Genomic DNA, 15,537 nt, shown 5'->3' with positions numbered 1-15,537 from the left:
TGATAACAACTTTAAGTCTACAAAAAAAAAAAATCTGCTTCACACTAATGGTAACAGGGTAGGAAGGGCTTATGTGTCAAGATAGTGTATGGATATTAATATAATATAGCCAAATTTCACTTGGCACCACAAATTATGTCACAGTTTTATTAAGGCCCAAATTTAACTTCCTAGTTGCTTTCTACTAATGATATACCATCTCTGATTCCTTCCAAAGTAACCCCTGAGTATTCCTACAATGTCTAGCTTGTCCTAAACTTCCACCATATTTGTTCTGGGCTACAAAAAAACCCCTCTTACAGTTCCATCTACCAAAACAATTCTTTGCTGATGACTACTGATGCTCTATTGAGCACTGGTGGGAACTTAACACCATCACATGCTGCTCCTCTGCATGTCACAGTCCCCCCTGCAGCCTTGCCAGGCACAGCAGTTTTCCAAAAAAAAAAAAAAAACAAAAAAAAAACCACACTCCATTCTCAAGGCGCCCTAACTGTATTGTTGTCCACAGCAGGAGTGGGCAGATGGCTCCCTCAGATGTCTAACTTTGAGTGCAGTACCAAAGACATTTGGGACCCAGTGGGTTAAAGATTTTAATGAAACAAACCATTTGGTTTTTACTTAAAGCCATTTTGTTTTTTTTTCCTGGACTCAGAAATGTGTTCAGGGGGCTAGACCCAAAACAGATTGAGTAATATTCACTGAACTGTGCTCAGAATCCTTATTCTACCAGCAGAAAATATGGCCAAATCTAAAGCTGAGAATCTACTATGCTTAATTAGAAAGAAGCTTTAACAAATCATTTTTCCTTACTAAATATACAGGGGAATAATATTTGAACTGAATACTGATGATATTTGAATTGAAATGTACAGAGATAATAATTGAATTTTAAATTATTTTTCATTCAACAATTTTTTGTTATTCCTTCAGTTTTTTCATCATTAAAATGACATCTAGTTTCCAGTCCAACATATAGGCAGCATAGAAGTCACTGCTCAATCCTGACAAGTGAAACCTGAACAAACTTAAAAACCAAAAAGTCTTCTTATGACTGTCAGAGAAATGAGGTAATGAGGCAAATCACTGTTCCCCCAAACTGGAGAGACACACAGACAAATACAAAGAATTATAACTGACAAAGCAGAAACCCACAAGCAGAAACCTCAAGTGGAGCCAGGGCCAAGGTAGGAAAGCCTAAACTCTCACTGATGAATTTTTGGAAGCTCAGTGTGGACAATTCTGATAGTTAAAAACTCCAGGAAGACCCACTCATAGAAGGGCTCCCATACTTTGGTGTTTTAACTCCTGGAGCTCTACCCAGTTCTCATTGTGAATATCAGAGAAAAATACGTTCATGCTTCCAACAGGGAGAGAGGAAAAGGAACCTTTTTTTTTTTTTAAAGATTTTATTTATTTATTTGACAGAGAGAGACAGCCAATGAGAGAGGGAACGCAAGCAGGGGGAGTGAGAGAGGAAGAAGCAGGCTCCCAGCCGAGGAGCCTGATGCGGGGCTTGATCCCAGAACACTGGGATCATGCCCTGAGCCAAAGGCGACGCTTAATGACTAAGCCACCCAGGTGCCCCAAGGAACCATTTTTAAATATGCCAGAGCATTCTGTTCTTAGCAAGGCCTATCCTCAAGAGAAACTATTTTAGCAGAGCATGAACTATTGGAGTTTCATCAGAGACTAACTAACCTGGAGGAAAGGAAATACCCAACTCCAGCCCACCTGTCCCACCCAAAGAGGAAATGGGAGAACTGAGAAGTACTTGTGAAGCCCACAGTCCAGAGGCGCAATCTTCACTAAAAGATCGAGACCTAATTGGGGTGTCTCAGTCAGTAGAGCATATGGTTCTTGAGCTCAGAGTTGTAAGTTCCAGTCCCATGTTGGGTGTAGAGGTTACTTAAAAATAAAATCTAAAAAAAAAAAAAAGGATTGAGACCTAATCATAAGACTATAGAACATTTCCTACCCCCCCATAACTTACTATCATATTCCTAAAGACCTACTTAAAACAGTTACTTTTACCTACTATGTCGCAGTCCATTGAGGCTACAATATATATTTTTTTAGTAGCTTATAAACTAAGAGGGTTATAAACCACAAAAAAATTATTTCTCACACTTCTGGAAGCTGGATAGTTCAAGATCAAGGCACCTTGTAGGCGCCTACTTCCTGGTTCATAGACAGCCATCTTCTAGGTGTGTCTTCAAATGGCAGAAGAGGCAGAGGAGCTCTCTGGGGTCTCTTTTTTTTTTTTTTTTTAAGATTTTATTTATTAATTTGACAGAGAGAGACAGCCAGCGAGAGAGGGAACACAAGCAGGGGGAGTGGGAGAGGAAGAAGCAGGCTCCTAGCAGAGGAGCCTGATGTGGGGCTCGATCCCAGAATGCTGGGATCACGCCCTGAGCCGAAGGCAGACGCTTAATGACTGTGCCACCCAGGCGCCCCTGGGGTCTCTTTTATAAGCAATCTAGTCCCATTTGTAAGGGTTCCACCCTCATGAACTAATCATCTTCCAAAAGCCCTACTTTTAAATATCATCCCATTGGGGAAATTCAAATAAAAACCACACTAAGATACCACCTTACGCCAGTCAGAATGGCAAAAATTGACAAGGCAAGAAACAACAATTGCTGGAGAGGATGTGGAGAAAGGGGATCCCTCCTACATTGTTGATGGGAATGCAAGTTGGTACAGCCACTCTGGAAAACAGTGTGGAGGTCCCTTAAAAAGTTAAAAATTAGCTACTCTATGACCCAGCCATTGTACTACTGGGTATTTACCCCAAAGATACAGACGTAGTGAAGAGAAGGGCCATATACACCCCAATGTTCATAGCAGCATTGTCCACAATAGCTAAATTGTGGAAGGAGCCGAGATGCCCTTCAACAGATGACTGGACTAAGAAGTTGTGGTCCATATATACAATGGAATATTACTCAGCTATCAGAAAGAACGAGTTCTCAACATTTGCTGCAACATGGATGGCACTGGAGGAGATAATGCTAAGTGAAATAAATGAAGCAGAGAAAGACAATTATCATATGATTTCTCTCATCTATGGAACATAAGAACTGGGAAGATCGGTAGGGGAAGAAAAGGATAAAGAAAGGGGGGGTAATCAGAAGGGGGAATGAAGCATGAGAGACTATGGACTTTGAGAAACAAACTGAGGGCTTCAGAGGGGAGGTGGGTGGGGGAATGGGATAGGCTGGTGATGGGTAGTAAGGAGGGCACGTATTGCACGGTGCACTAGGTGTTATATGCAAATAATGAATCATCGAACTTCACATCAGAAACCAGGAATGTACTGTATGGTGACTAACATAATATAATAAAAAAACATTATAAATAAATAAATAAATATCATCCCATTGGGGATTATGTTTCAACATTTTTGGGGAAATTTTGAATTTGGGGGAAGGATACAAATATTCAGTCTATAGCAGAGTACGTTATAAATGGCTAACAAGAAAAAAAATCACAAGGCATACTAAAAGGCAAAAAAACACGGTTTGAAAAGACAAAGAAAGCATCAGAACCAGACTCAGATGTGGCAAGGATAATGGAATAATCTGACCAGGAATTCAAAACAATCACAATTAGTACGCTAAAGGCTCTATTGCGTAAAGTAGACACATGCAAGAACAAATGGGTGATGTCAGCAAAGATATGAAAGTTCTAAGAAAGAATCAAAAGAAATGCTAGAGGTTGAAGACATTGTAATAGAAATGAAGACACAGCTGAGAAAAGGATAGCCAAGCTTGAAGATATCACCATAGAAACTTCCAAAAATGAAAGGAAAAGAGAAAAACAATACTGAAAAAAACCCAGAACAGCCTATTCAAGAACTGCGAGACGATTATTGTGACATAATAGAAAAGATACATATATTGGTCTCTGCCCTTAGAGATCATAAAAAAGCCTTGTAATTTCCCAGTAATAAGAATATTAGGAGCATTTTTTCTGCTAATATTTGGTCTTTGACCCCAGTCAATAACACAAAGCTCCTAAATTCCCTGGAATTCCTGGGTGACAGGAGTGTCTTTTGTTCTAATGAAGTGACTCTTGGTGGGCTCCTAGATAGCTTTAGGATGAGAGTTGCTCAGCAGAAATGAACAAGGAAATTCCAACCTGCCCCCTATCTGCCAGGAAAAAGTGAGATACTGGAGACTGAGTTACTGACTGATCATACCTGTATGATGAAGCCTCCATAACCACCCCCCCCCAAAGTACAGGGGTTAGAGAGTTTCCAGGTTGGTGAATACATCCATGTTCCAGGAAGGTGGTGCACCCAACTCCCCAGGAACAGAAGTTCCTGCACTCAGGACTCTTCAGGACCTCACCCAATGCATCTCTTCATGTGGCTGTTCATCTGTACCCTTTTTCATATCCTTTATTATATAACAGACATATAAGTAACTGTTTCTGTGAGTTCAGTGAGCTATTCTACCAAAGACTGAATCCAAGGGGCAGGGCATAGAAACCTCCAATTTATAGCTGGTTGGTCAGAGGAAAAGATGACAAGCTGGGACTTGCAAATGACACAAAGTGGGAAGGCAGTCTTCCGAGACCAAGGCCTTAACCTGTGGGGTCTACACTAACTCCAGATAGTGTCAAAATTGAATTGAACTGTAGGACACCGAGCTGGTGTTGCTGAAAATTGCTTGATTGCGCGCGTGTGTGTGTGGGGGGAAGCCCGCATATCTGTTTTCAGAAGTGAAGTGTGGTAGTAGTGTGAGAGTAAAGAAAAACCAAGGACTGTTTTGTCGTAGACAACCACCAAAGGTGTGACATACATGTAATGGGAATATTGGAAGGAAGGAAGGAAGGAAGGAAGGAAGGAAGGAAAGAGAGAAGAAAGAGAAAGAAAGAAAGAAAGAAAGAAAGAAAGAAAGAAAGAAAGGGGAAGAGAGAGTGGGAGAAGAAAAAAAAGGAAAAGGAAGGAAAAGAAAAAATATGTGAAGTAATAATGATAGAATTTTTCCCATATTAATACCAGACACCAGACTACAAGCTCAGAGAACACTAAGCAAGAAAAGTGCAAAAAAAAAAAAAAAACCCTACAAAAAAGAACTATACCTAGGCACAGAAAAAAAACTGTAGAAAATCAAAGATAAAGACAAAATCTTAAAAGAGCGGAGTTAAAAACAAAACAGGGGCGCCTGGGTGGCTCAGTCGTTAAGCGTCTGCCTTCGGCTCAGGGCGTGATCCCAGTGTTCTGGGATCGAGCCCCACATCAGGCTCCTCTGCTATGAGCCTGCTTCTTCCTCTCCCACTCCCCCTGCTTGCGTTCCCTCTCTCGCTAGCTGTCTCTATCTCCGTCAAATGAATAAATAAAATCTTTAAAAAAAAACCACACAAAAAAAACAAAACAAAACACAAAACCTTACCTATAAAGGAACGAAGATAAGAATCACACCCCAATTCTCAGAAACCATGCAAGCAAGAATGCAGTGGGGAATGACATTAGCAAAATGGCCAAATAAGATGTGGCTCACTTGTAAGCCCCCAAAAACAATTATCTATCTATCTATCTATCTATCTATCTATCTATCTATCAGAGAGAGAGAGAGAGAGAGTGCACACAAGCAGGAGGAGGGGCAAGGGGAGAAGCAGGTTTCATGCTGAGCGAAGAGCCCAATGTGGGACTTGATCCCAGGACCCTATGATCATGACCTGAGCTGAAGGCAGATGCTTAACCAACTGAGCCACCCAGGTGTCCCGAAACCCCAGCCTTCTTTAATCTAGAAAGATTCTAGAACCAGTATTGAGATTGTAGTTTCTTCCTCTCTGCTAATCCAGACTGGGCCTGGTGTCTGAGCTCACAAGAACTGATGGGAAATGTTACTTCTACCTTCAAGACATTATTTCCTAATGTTCCATATGGACAGTCAAAAATCTAGGCTTCTGAAGTTATTGAAAATGTGTTAGATGTGTATATGTTAACCCAAACATCTGTTCAAGACACGCTAAGAAAAGAAAGCTAATAGTAATAAGTATAGTTTGATTCCTTTTTTAAAAGGAAAAAAATCCTTTATATTTTAAAATAACTGTGTGTGTGTGAGTCTAGAGATTGATAAGGAGGGAGATAGACTATATTGTTAATAATGGAGACTTCCCACTGAGCGTGGAGCCTGATGCGGGGCTCAGTCTCATGACCCTGAGATCGTGACCTGAGCCAAAATCAAGAGTCAGATGCTTAATTGACCGAGCCACCCAAGTGCCCCAAATGGCTGACTTCTCATCAGAAACAATGGAAGCCAAAAGGTATTGGAACAAAACAAAGTGCTAACAATAAAAAACTCGCCAAACCTGAATTCTTTATCCAGTAAAAATACCCTCCAAGAATGAAGGCAAAATAAAAACACAGATAAAAGATAACTTGGAAAATTTATCTCCATCAAATTTTCAATACAAGAAATGCTGAAGGAAGTTTTTTAAACTGAAGAAAAATGGCACCAGATAACCTTGGATCTTCAGGAAAGAATAAAGATCATTAGAAATGCTAACTATCTGGATAAATATAAAGGGCTATTTTCCTCTTAATTTCTTTAAAGTACATAGGATAATTCAAAGCAAAAATTATAACATTTTCTTATGAAATATTTAATAGAAGTAAATATAACACATGACAATTATAGCCAAAAGGACAGTAGGGAGCAGGAAAATGGATCAATACAATTGCAAGGCTTTTACATTTTATGTGAAGTGATACACTATTAATTCAAGGTAGACTGTGAAAACCTAAAGGTATAAATAAAGTATATATTATAATATATATATAATATTTTTAAAGAGTATATATTATACATAATATATATTATACACTATATATACATATACACACATATATATAAATATATATACATACATATACATATAAATATATATACATACATATATATAAATATATATATGCATACATATATATATATAATAATCCCTAAAGCAACTACTTAAAGGCTTTATTTATTTATTGAGAGAGAGCGTATGCATAAGCAGGGGGAGAGGCTGAGGGAGAGGGAAGGAGAGAATCTCAAGCAGACTCCCCATTAAGGGCAGAGCCTGATGCAGGGGTCTATCTCACAACCCTGAGATCATGACCTGAGCTGAAATCAGGAGTTGGGTGCTCAACCGACTGAGCACTTTATTTCTATTTTAATTATCTATGTTTTGCTTTTATACAGCCTCAAATCCTTTTTAAAGTATGTGTAATATAAACAACAAAGACAAAATTGAAATATTCTAGTAGCTAGAAAGAAAAACAATAATTAAATTAGGAAACATCCTCATAGGAATATTGCGGTAATTTAATTCCTGTCAATCAAATGGCAATAACACAAGTTTTATGACATAATAGTAACAGAAAAATAAAATTATGAACACTTGAATTGTAACTATGTGCTATGTGTACTATATGGAGAAATACTGAAAGAAAACATGCATAAACAAAAAAATATTTCATTAGTGAGATGGTGATCATTGATCATTCCTGCTCTGTATTCCAGAGTTGCTTCACTATTGAATGTTCATCACAATTGTTAGAAGGAACATTCCAATGAGGCAGATTTTGAAGATGTTTCTTGGATGTCAAAGCTTAATCGAAGTGAAGACTGCATTTAAAAGTTTTTATTGTTGGGGTACCTGGGTGGCTTAGTTGGTTAAGTGTCTGCCTTTGGCTCAGGTCATGATCTCAGGGTCCTAGGATTGAGTCCTGCATAGGGCTCCCTGCTCAGTGGGGAGTCTGCTCCTTCCCCCCATCTTGTGCATGCGTGCTCTCTCTCTCTCTCTCTCAATAAAATCTTTTAAAAAAATAAGTTTTTATTGTTATAGAAAACATAAAGACTAAATTACTTTGAAACCAAATTCACCTAAGAAAATGTTTAATTTGGGAAATAGCAAATTATTGCTTGTCTACATATTAATAGATTCTTCTGAGAATGGCTTTATCTCACAGATTTGTTATATTATTTTAAAAATAAATCTATAAAAGAAAGCAAAAATCAGTGGAACTCATATAGTAAATTCAGAAGACATACAGATTGTATCCATTGCATTCTGTTGGCTTGAGAAGTGTGCAAATACCCTTGTTAAAAATAAGAAGATGTAGAGGCGCCTGGGTAGCGCAGTCGTTAAAGCGTCTGCCTTCGGCTCAGGGCGTGATCCCGGCGTACTGGGATCGAGTCCCACATCGGGCTCCTCCGCTATGAGCCTGCTTCTTCCTCTCCCACTCCCCCTGCTGTGTTCCCTCTCTCGCTGGCTGTCTCTCTGTCACATAAATAAATACAATCTTTAAAAAAAAAAATAAGAAGATGTAGGATTCTGATAAATAGTAAAATAATAATTTATGAAGCTGAGAAAATTATTGCTGTCAGCTGAAAATGAGTGTGTAAATATTTTTTATATGCCATACACCATTTTAAGAAAGAATATAGTCATTTTTGGTTTTTTTTTTTAATAATCTGTCTTCTATTGGCTCTAACTATTACAGGATAGCTCTAGGGAAATGATACAAGAGAAGGGCCTCATTTATTAAACTGATACAAATTTTCCCATAGGTTTTTTCCTCCATATGTTTTAATAAAGGAATTTCTCAAGGGTGAGTATATATTTGTCTAATAAATCCCACTGTGTCTTTAGGATTATCAGTGTTTGAAAGAGTATTTTCTTTTTATTTCCTAAAAGAGCTTCTGAAAAATTGCCAGAATTTTTAAAGGGTGAAAACCTCACTTAATATTTTAAAAAGTTTTTAAATTAAAGTATCACTTTTTAGGACTGCTTTGAGAAGGACTGCCATCTTTTCTATAGACTATTCCTAACTTTATTAGTTGCATGACCATGGGCAAATCATTTTATAAATCTGGACATTGGATTCTTAATTTTTAATGAATTATGGGTAGAGAAGAAAAGACAGGTAAATGTTTATGTAATTTCAGGGCCAGAGGCAGTGAGTAGGAGAAGCTTTTCTAAGCATGACACAAAACTAGAAGCCATAAAAGAAAAGCCTGAAAGGTTTTATTTCCTAAAAAATAAAACCAAAATTTCTACTTGGTGAAACAAACAAAACTTCATCATAAACAGCCAGGGGAAAGTATTTGCAAGAAATATGATCATGTACTAATATTCTGTGTATATAAAGAGCTTAAAAGAATTTACAAAATAACAAGAAAAAGACAAATATTCCAATAGGAAAAAGGAGTAAAATCACAGGCAATTGCCCAAAGAAATCTTACTCTCCAATTATTTTAAAAATATGGAATAATCCAGGGGCACCTGGGTGGCTCAGTTGGTTATGCTTCAGGCTCTTGATTTCAGCCTAAGTCATGATCTCAAGGTTGTGAGATTGAGCCCCTCTTTTGGTTCCCAGCTGGGCCTGCAGCCTGCTTAAGATTCTCTCTCTCCCTCTCCTTCTGCCCCTCCTCTATCACTGGACCACTGGCATGCTCCCATGCATGCTTTCTCTCTCTTAAAAAAAAAAAAAAGAAAGAAAGAAAGAATAATCCGATGAATGCAAATTTTTACAAGTGTGATATCCCTTGTTAATTGTAAGATTGGTTATGACAAAACAACATGGAATGTTCAATGTGGTAGAATGAAAAAAATTATGTGACTGGTTTGTTTTAGGAAAAGAGCTGTCTTTATTTGGGATTGGCAGGAGAAAGCAGAATTGAATAAGTCCCTTTACTTAAAAAATGAACAGGAATTTTGGATGGGGTGGAGAGAAGAAAAAAGAAACTAAATGAAATAAAGCACCTGTGGAAATCTAGAGCTTGTGTTAGGAGAAATGGCCAAGGTTTCTTTTTATTTATTTTTATTTTATTATTTTTTTAAAAGATTTAGTTATTTTAGAGAGAGAGAGCATGCACGAGCAGCAAGAAGGACAGAAAGAGAGGGAAAGAATCTCAAGCAGACTCCCTGCTGAGCGTGGAGCCCAATGTGGAGCTCTATCGCACAACCTGACACCATGACCTGAGCCGACACCAAGATTTGGACACTCAACTGACTGAGCCACTCAGGGACCTCAGTCAAGGTTCTTTTTTAAAAAGGAGAAGTCAAATATTTGATTTTAAATTATTTCCTGTATGGTTCTTTGATGCAATATCTAACATAATCTCCTAAATTAGTAGTTCATGTCAAGTAACAGTAATGCCTTAGCTATATCTGGCAAGGCTACTAGCTGCTGTTTATAAAAGTGGACTCTAGTTGAATTAATCATAAAGGGATTTAATAGAAGGATATTGGGCAGCTCACCCAAGGACTAGGAGGGCTAGAGAATGAGGCTTGGGACTAAGCAGCTGGTAAAAACAACCAAATCATGTCCAAACCTGGTTCTTGCAGGGAAACACTTAACAGTGTGTAGAAAAAGAGGGAGAGGAAGAGTGAGAGAATTTAACTGTACTATTAGTGTCATTAGATCCCAAATGATAAACAAACTAAAGTGTTTCTAACTGATCATATGCTCTGCCGTAGCACCAAGGGAGGTTGCAAAAGTGAACTACTGTAATTCCTATAGTGAGAAATGGACTTTGACTCTTAACAAGACTCATAGAGTTCAAATTCTAGGTACGAGAATAAATGAGAAATGATCATTACGATAATATTTGGAGAAAAACCAAGGAGAAGCAGCATGCCCCATATTTGGGCTAACACCTGGACATTGATAAAGAATAAACTGCGAAATACAGAGATGAATTAGCAAACTGAATCCAGCAACGAATAAAAAGGATTGTACACCATGACCACATGGAATTTATCCCAGAAATGCAAGGTGGTTAACACCCCCAAAAAATCAATTCATATAATATACCATATCACTAGAATAAAGAGAAAAATGGCATGATTGTCTCAACAGATTCAGAAAGAGTATTTGACAAAATCCAACACATGATAAAAACATTCAACAAACTAAGGATAGAAAGGAACTTCATCAATGTAAAGGACTTCTATGAAAACACATGGTTAACATCATACTTAATGATAAAAGACTGAATGCTCTCCCCCCTAAGATCAGGGACAAGACAAGAATGTCTGCTCTTACCACTTTTATTCAATACTGTCCTGGAGATTCTAGCAAGGGCAATTAGGCAAGAAAAGGAAATACAAGCCATCAGATTGGAAAGGAAGAAGTAAAACTATTTCTATTCACAGATGACATGATCTTGTACGCAGAAAATCCTAAGAAATCCACCAAAAAACTATTAGAACTAAAATGTTTTCAGCAAAATTTCAGGATACATGATCAATACACAAAAATCAATTTTATTTCTATACACCTGTAATGAACAAACTGAAAAATGAAATAAAACAATTTCATTTGCAACAAGCATCAAAAAGAGTAAAATAGGTATAAATTTAACCAAAAGGAAAAAAAGAAGAAAGCAAAACCTATACTCTGGAAACTACAAAAACATTGTTGAAAAAAATTAAAGAAGACCTACATAAATGGAAAGGCATCTCATGTGCTGGACTGGAAAATTTAATACTGCTAAGATGGCAATAATCCCCAAACTGATCTACAGATTCAACCTGATCACTATCAAAATCCTTTTTTGCAGAAATTGACAAGCTGATCCTAAAATTCATAAGAAAATTCAAGAGACCCAGAATACCAAAACAGTCTTGAAAAAAGAAGAACAAAGTGGATGGACCCATATTTTCCAATTTCAAAACTGACTACAAAGCCATTTGTAATCAAGACAAAAGATCAACTGGCAAGGACAGACATAAAGATCAATGGAACAGAATTGAGAAGTCCAGAAGTAAACCTTCACAGTCAATGCCATGACATTTTAATGAAGAAAGGACGTCTTTTCAGCAAATGATGTTGGGACAACTGGATATCCACATGCAAAAGACTGAAGTTGCACATACACAAAATTTATGCATATACACATACAAAAATTAATGGATTAAAGGCCTAAATGGTATGAGCTTAAGCAATTACACCCTTACAGGAAAATATAGACATATATCTTGATGATGTTGGAATGGGCAACTGTTTATTAGATATGACACCAAATCACAAGCAACAACAAAAATAGATCAACTGGACATAATCAAAATTTAAAAATTTGTTCTTCAAAGAACACCATCAAGAAAGTGAAGATAATCCATAGACTGGGAAAAATACTTACAAAGCAAATATATGATAAAAGACTTGTATTTAGAATATATAAAGAATTTACAGCTCAATAATAAAAAGAAAAATAGCCCAATTAAAAATGGGCAAATGAGATGTGCCTGGGTGGCTCAGTCAATTAAGTGTCCAACTCTTGATCTCAGCTCAGGTCTCAATTTCAGTGTCCTGAGTCCAAGCCCTGCATTGGGCTCCATGCTGGGTGTGGAGCCTACTTTAAAAAAATGGGTAAATGATTTGAATGGACACTTCTCCAAGGATATAGACAAATTAACACGTGAAAAGATGTCCAACATCATTAGCTATCAGGGAAAGGCAAATTAAAATCACGATGAGATACAAACTCATACACAATGGAATGGTTGTAATCAAAACACAGAAAGTTACAGTTTTGGCTATTCATAATAGCCAAAAAGTGGATACAACAAAAATTCCCATCAGTTGATGAATAGATAAATAAAATGTGGTATATCCATATGACAGAATATTATTCAACAAAATAAACAATAAAAAAAGAAGTACTATTACATGCTTGAACATGAATGAACCTTGAAAACATTATGCTAAGTGAAAGCCAGTCAGAAAAGCCCACATATTTTATGATTCCATTTCAGAATAGGCAAGTCCATAGAGACATAAAGTGTATTAGTGGTTGCCTAGGGCTAGAAGATTGGAGCTGGGGAATAAGGAGTACTGCTAGTAGCTATCGGATTTGGGGAAGGGGTGATGAAAACAATTTTCTTAAAACATTGATTTTGAGGAGAGCACCTGGGTGGCTCAATTGGTTGAGTGATCAACTCTTGATTTCGGCTTGGGTCATGATCTCAGGGTCCTGGGATTAAGCCCCACACTGGGCTCCATCCTCAGTGCAGAGTCTGCTTGGGATTCTCTCTGCCTCTCCCTCTGCCCTTCCCTACCCCCCCACCTGCTCCCTACTCTCTTCCATCGAGCATGTGCTCTCTCTCTAAAATAAATAAATATAATCTTTAAAAGAGAAAAACATTGATTGAAAGGATGCTTTCACAACACTGAATATACCAAAAACCAGTGTATTGTGCACTTTAAATGGGCGAATTGTATGGTGTGGGAAATGTATCTCAAAATAGCTGTTACTAAAAACAAAACAAAACAAACAAAACACAGAAGAGAAAGAGAAATTAGTTAAGTCAGAAATTAAAACCAGAAGGGACTAGGAATAAAGTAAATTCCTGGAACTTTCAGAATCATGAGGAAGACTCTAGATTTATCCTAGAGCATAAAATGAGTTTTAAGAAAATTTTATCTAGCTTTTATGGGAAGAGCAATAGGATAGATGCCAGGATCACATTCCTGTTGGTGAGCAGTGTATGAGGGAACTGGCACTCTCGTGCCCTGTTGGTGTATGGGCAAATTGGTGTAATGTGTTAAAATTTTAAACATGCATACCCTCTAATATAGCAAACCTACTCTAAAAGATGAATGCATATAGATGTTCATTACAGCATGCTTTGTAATATTGAAAATTAGAAATACTCTATGTCCATCTATAAGCAATGCTTCTCAATCCTAGCCAACCCAGTCCCCTTTTTGTAATAAATATTTTGTTAACATTTCCTTTACAGTCCTGAAATGGAAGTCACAGACACCTAAAACAAAATATACCTAATTGTAATATTAAAGAGAAATAAAAGGAAAGCAATTTGTAACAAAATAATATGTACTTCAATATGTAAATACTCTAGACACAAAACATACTCTAGAGGGCAGTACCATCCAGTTAAGAACTCATTACCTATAGCATGCTGGTTAAATAATTCATGATATAGCCAAACAAAGGAATGATGTATATCTAGATTCACGGATGTATTATTGAATCAAAAAGCAGGTTGAAAAACAACAATCACATAGATAGTTTTATTTGTGTAAATATATGGAGAAAAAGGTCTAAAGAGATGCTCACTAGGATGGTGATGACAAGAATTATCTCTAATGATGAGATTCATCATTATTTGATGATGATCCTTGTATATTTGAACTTTATTGTCTCTATATAAATTTTAAAGTTTATGGCAAGTCCCAGTGGGACAATCACAACACAGATCCCTTGGGTTCTGGAGTGAGGTCATGTCATCTGCAATGGAGTCTTAAATATCTTTTGTTGAATAGTTCCTGGCCTTTTCCAGGCAGATACCAAGAATGGTGTTGGGGCTAGTCACAGTACATGAATAGCCAATGCCATCTCCTGTGTTGGCAGGTGAGTATCATCGCTAAGTAGTACTGCCAGGCAGGTAGTTGGTGGTCATGCACTGTGAGGGCATCCATGTTTCTGGCAATTTCTACAGAAACAAGTTGCAGTACACAAATGCATGAACACCAACTCATCCTGTAAGCCTTACCACTTCCAGTCCGCTGTTATTCTGGGCCCTTAGCTACATCTTTTGGCAGAATGGTACAAGACATTTTGCTGCTCAAGACCAAGTAAGACCCAGCCACTTTGGACCGCCTCATGGTATTTGATGGGATCCCACTCCTGCTCCTGTCACACCCACCTCATGAGAAGAAAAAGTGAATGGTGGTTTTTGTTGCCCTCAAGTTGTGCATCTGAAGGCCACTTGGAAGTTTGTATACCTGGGGCACCTGGCTTGCAAGGTTCCCTGGAAGTAAAGGCCATGATGGCCACCCTAGAGAAGAAGAGAAAGGAGAAGGCCAAGTTCCATTATAGGAAGAAGTGGTAGCTCATGAGGCCGAAGAAACAGACCAAGAAGAATGTGGAGAAGACAACGGATAAGCACAAAGAGGTCCTCAACACCCATGGACTCCTTGTTTGGGTCCGATAAAGACTTTATTTCTCATGCTTGGCCTGGTTTCCCATCTTCCATTGGTACCCTGGGATGTGGGGGACCTAAATGTGGCAGTCCCAATGTCCAAGTGCCACAGGCACCCACTTAAGAGTGGCTCTGAAAGTGAGGGGAATACCTCTAAGTGAGCAGAGATTTGACTTGTGCATCTGGTAGTTTACTTTGAGTGGAAAGTTATGGGCACTGGCAAAAGGCTTATTTGCTTGGTCAGAGTCTGGAGGGAGAAAGACAGGAGATAAAGAGGTCTAGGAAAGAGGCATGAGGTTGAATCTACAAAAGTGGATATGAAATGTGATCTTTGTTTCACCTGTTAATGCCCAACAGAGAGCATCCATCACAGAAGAGGCACCAAACAACTACAAGAAATGATAACTTGTCACCCAGACAACAGTCTCTGCCACTGGCTACACCAACGTTGGGCCAACAAGCACATGGTAAGAATTGGGACAGGAATGGAGATTATACATAGGCCCAGTAGCATGGATGCCCACTTACAAGGCTACTATCTACTGCCACTGTCAAATATTCAACGTACCGGCAGCAGAGACCAAT

The 15,537-nt window shown here is 38.0% G+C and overlaps 1 pseudogene; it reads left to right on the top strand.

Moving 5' to 3' along the window:
- LOC121105373 overlaps positions 1-15,336 on the top strand; it is a 44,479-nt pseudogene extending 29,143 nt beyond the window's left edge.
- Positions 15,337-15,537: the final 201 nt, after the last annotated feature.

This window comes from Ursus maritimus, unplaced genomic scaffold (genome assembly GCF_017311325.1).
Source record: "Ursus maritimus isolate PB19 unplaced genomic scaffold, ASM1731132v1 scaffold_26, whole genome shotgun sequence".
In the NCBI taxonomy this organism is placed as follows: domain Eukaryota; kingdom Metazoa; phylum Chordata; class Mammalia; order Carnivora; family Ursidae; genus Ursus; species Ursus maritimus.
Note: the sequence above shows the minus strand (reverse complement) of the source record. Positions and strands in the feature narration are given on the sequence as shown.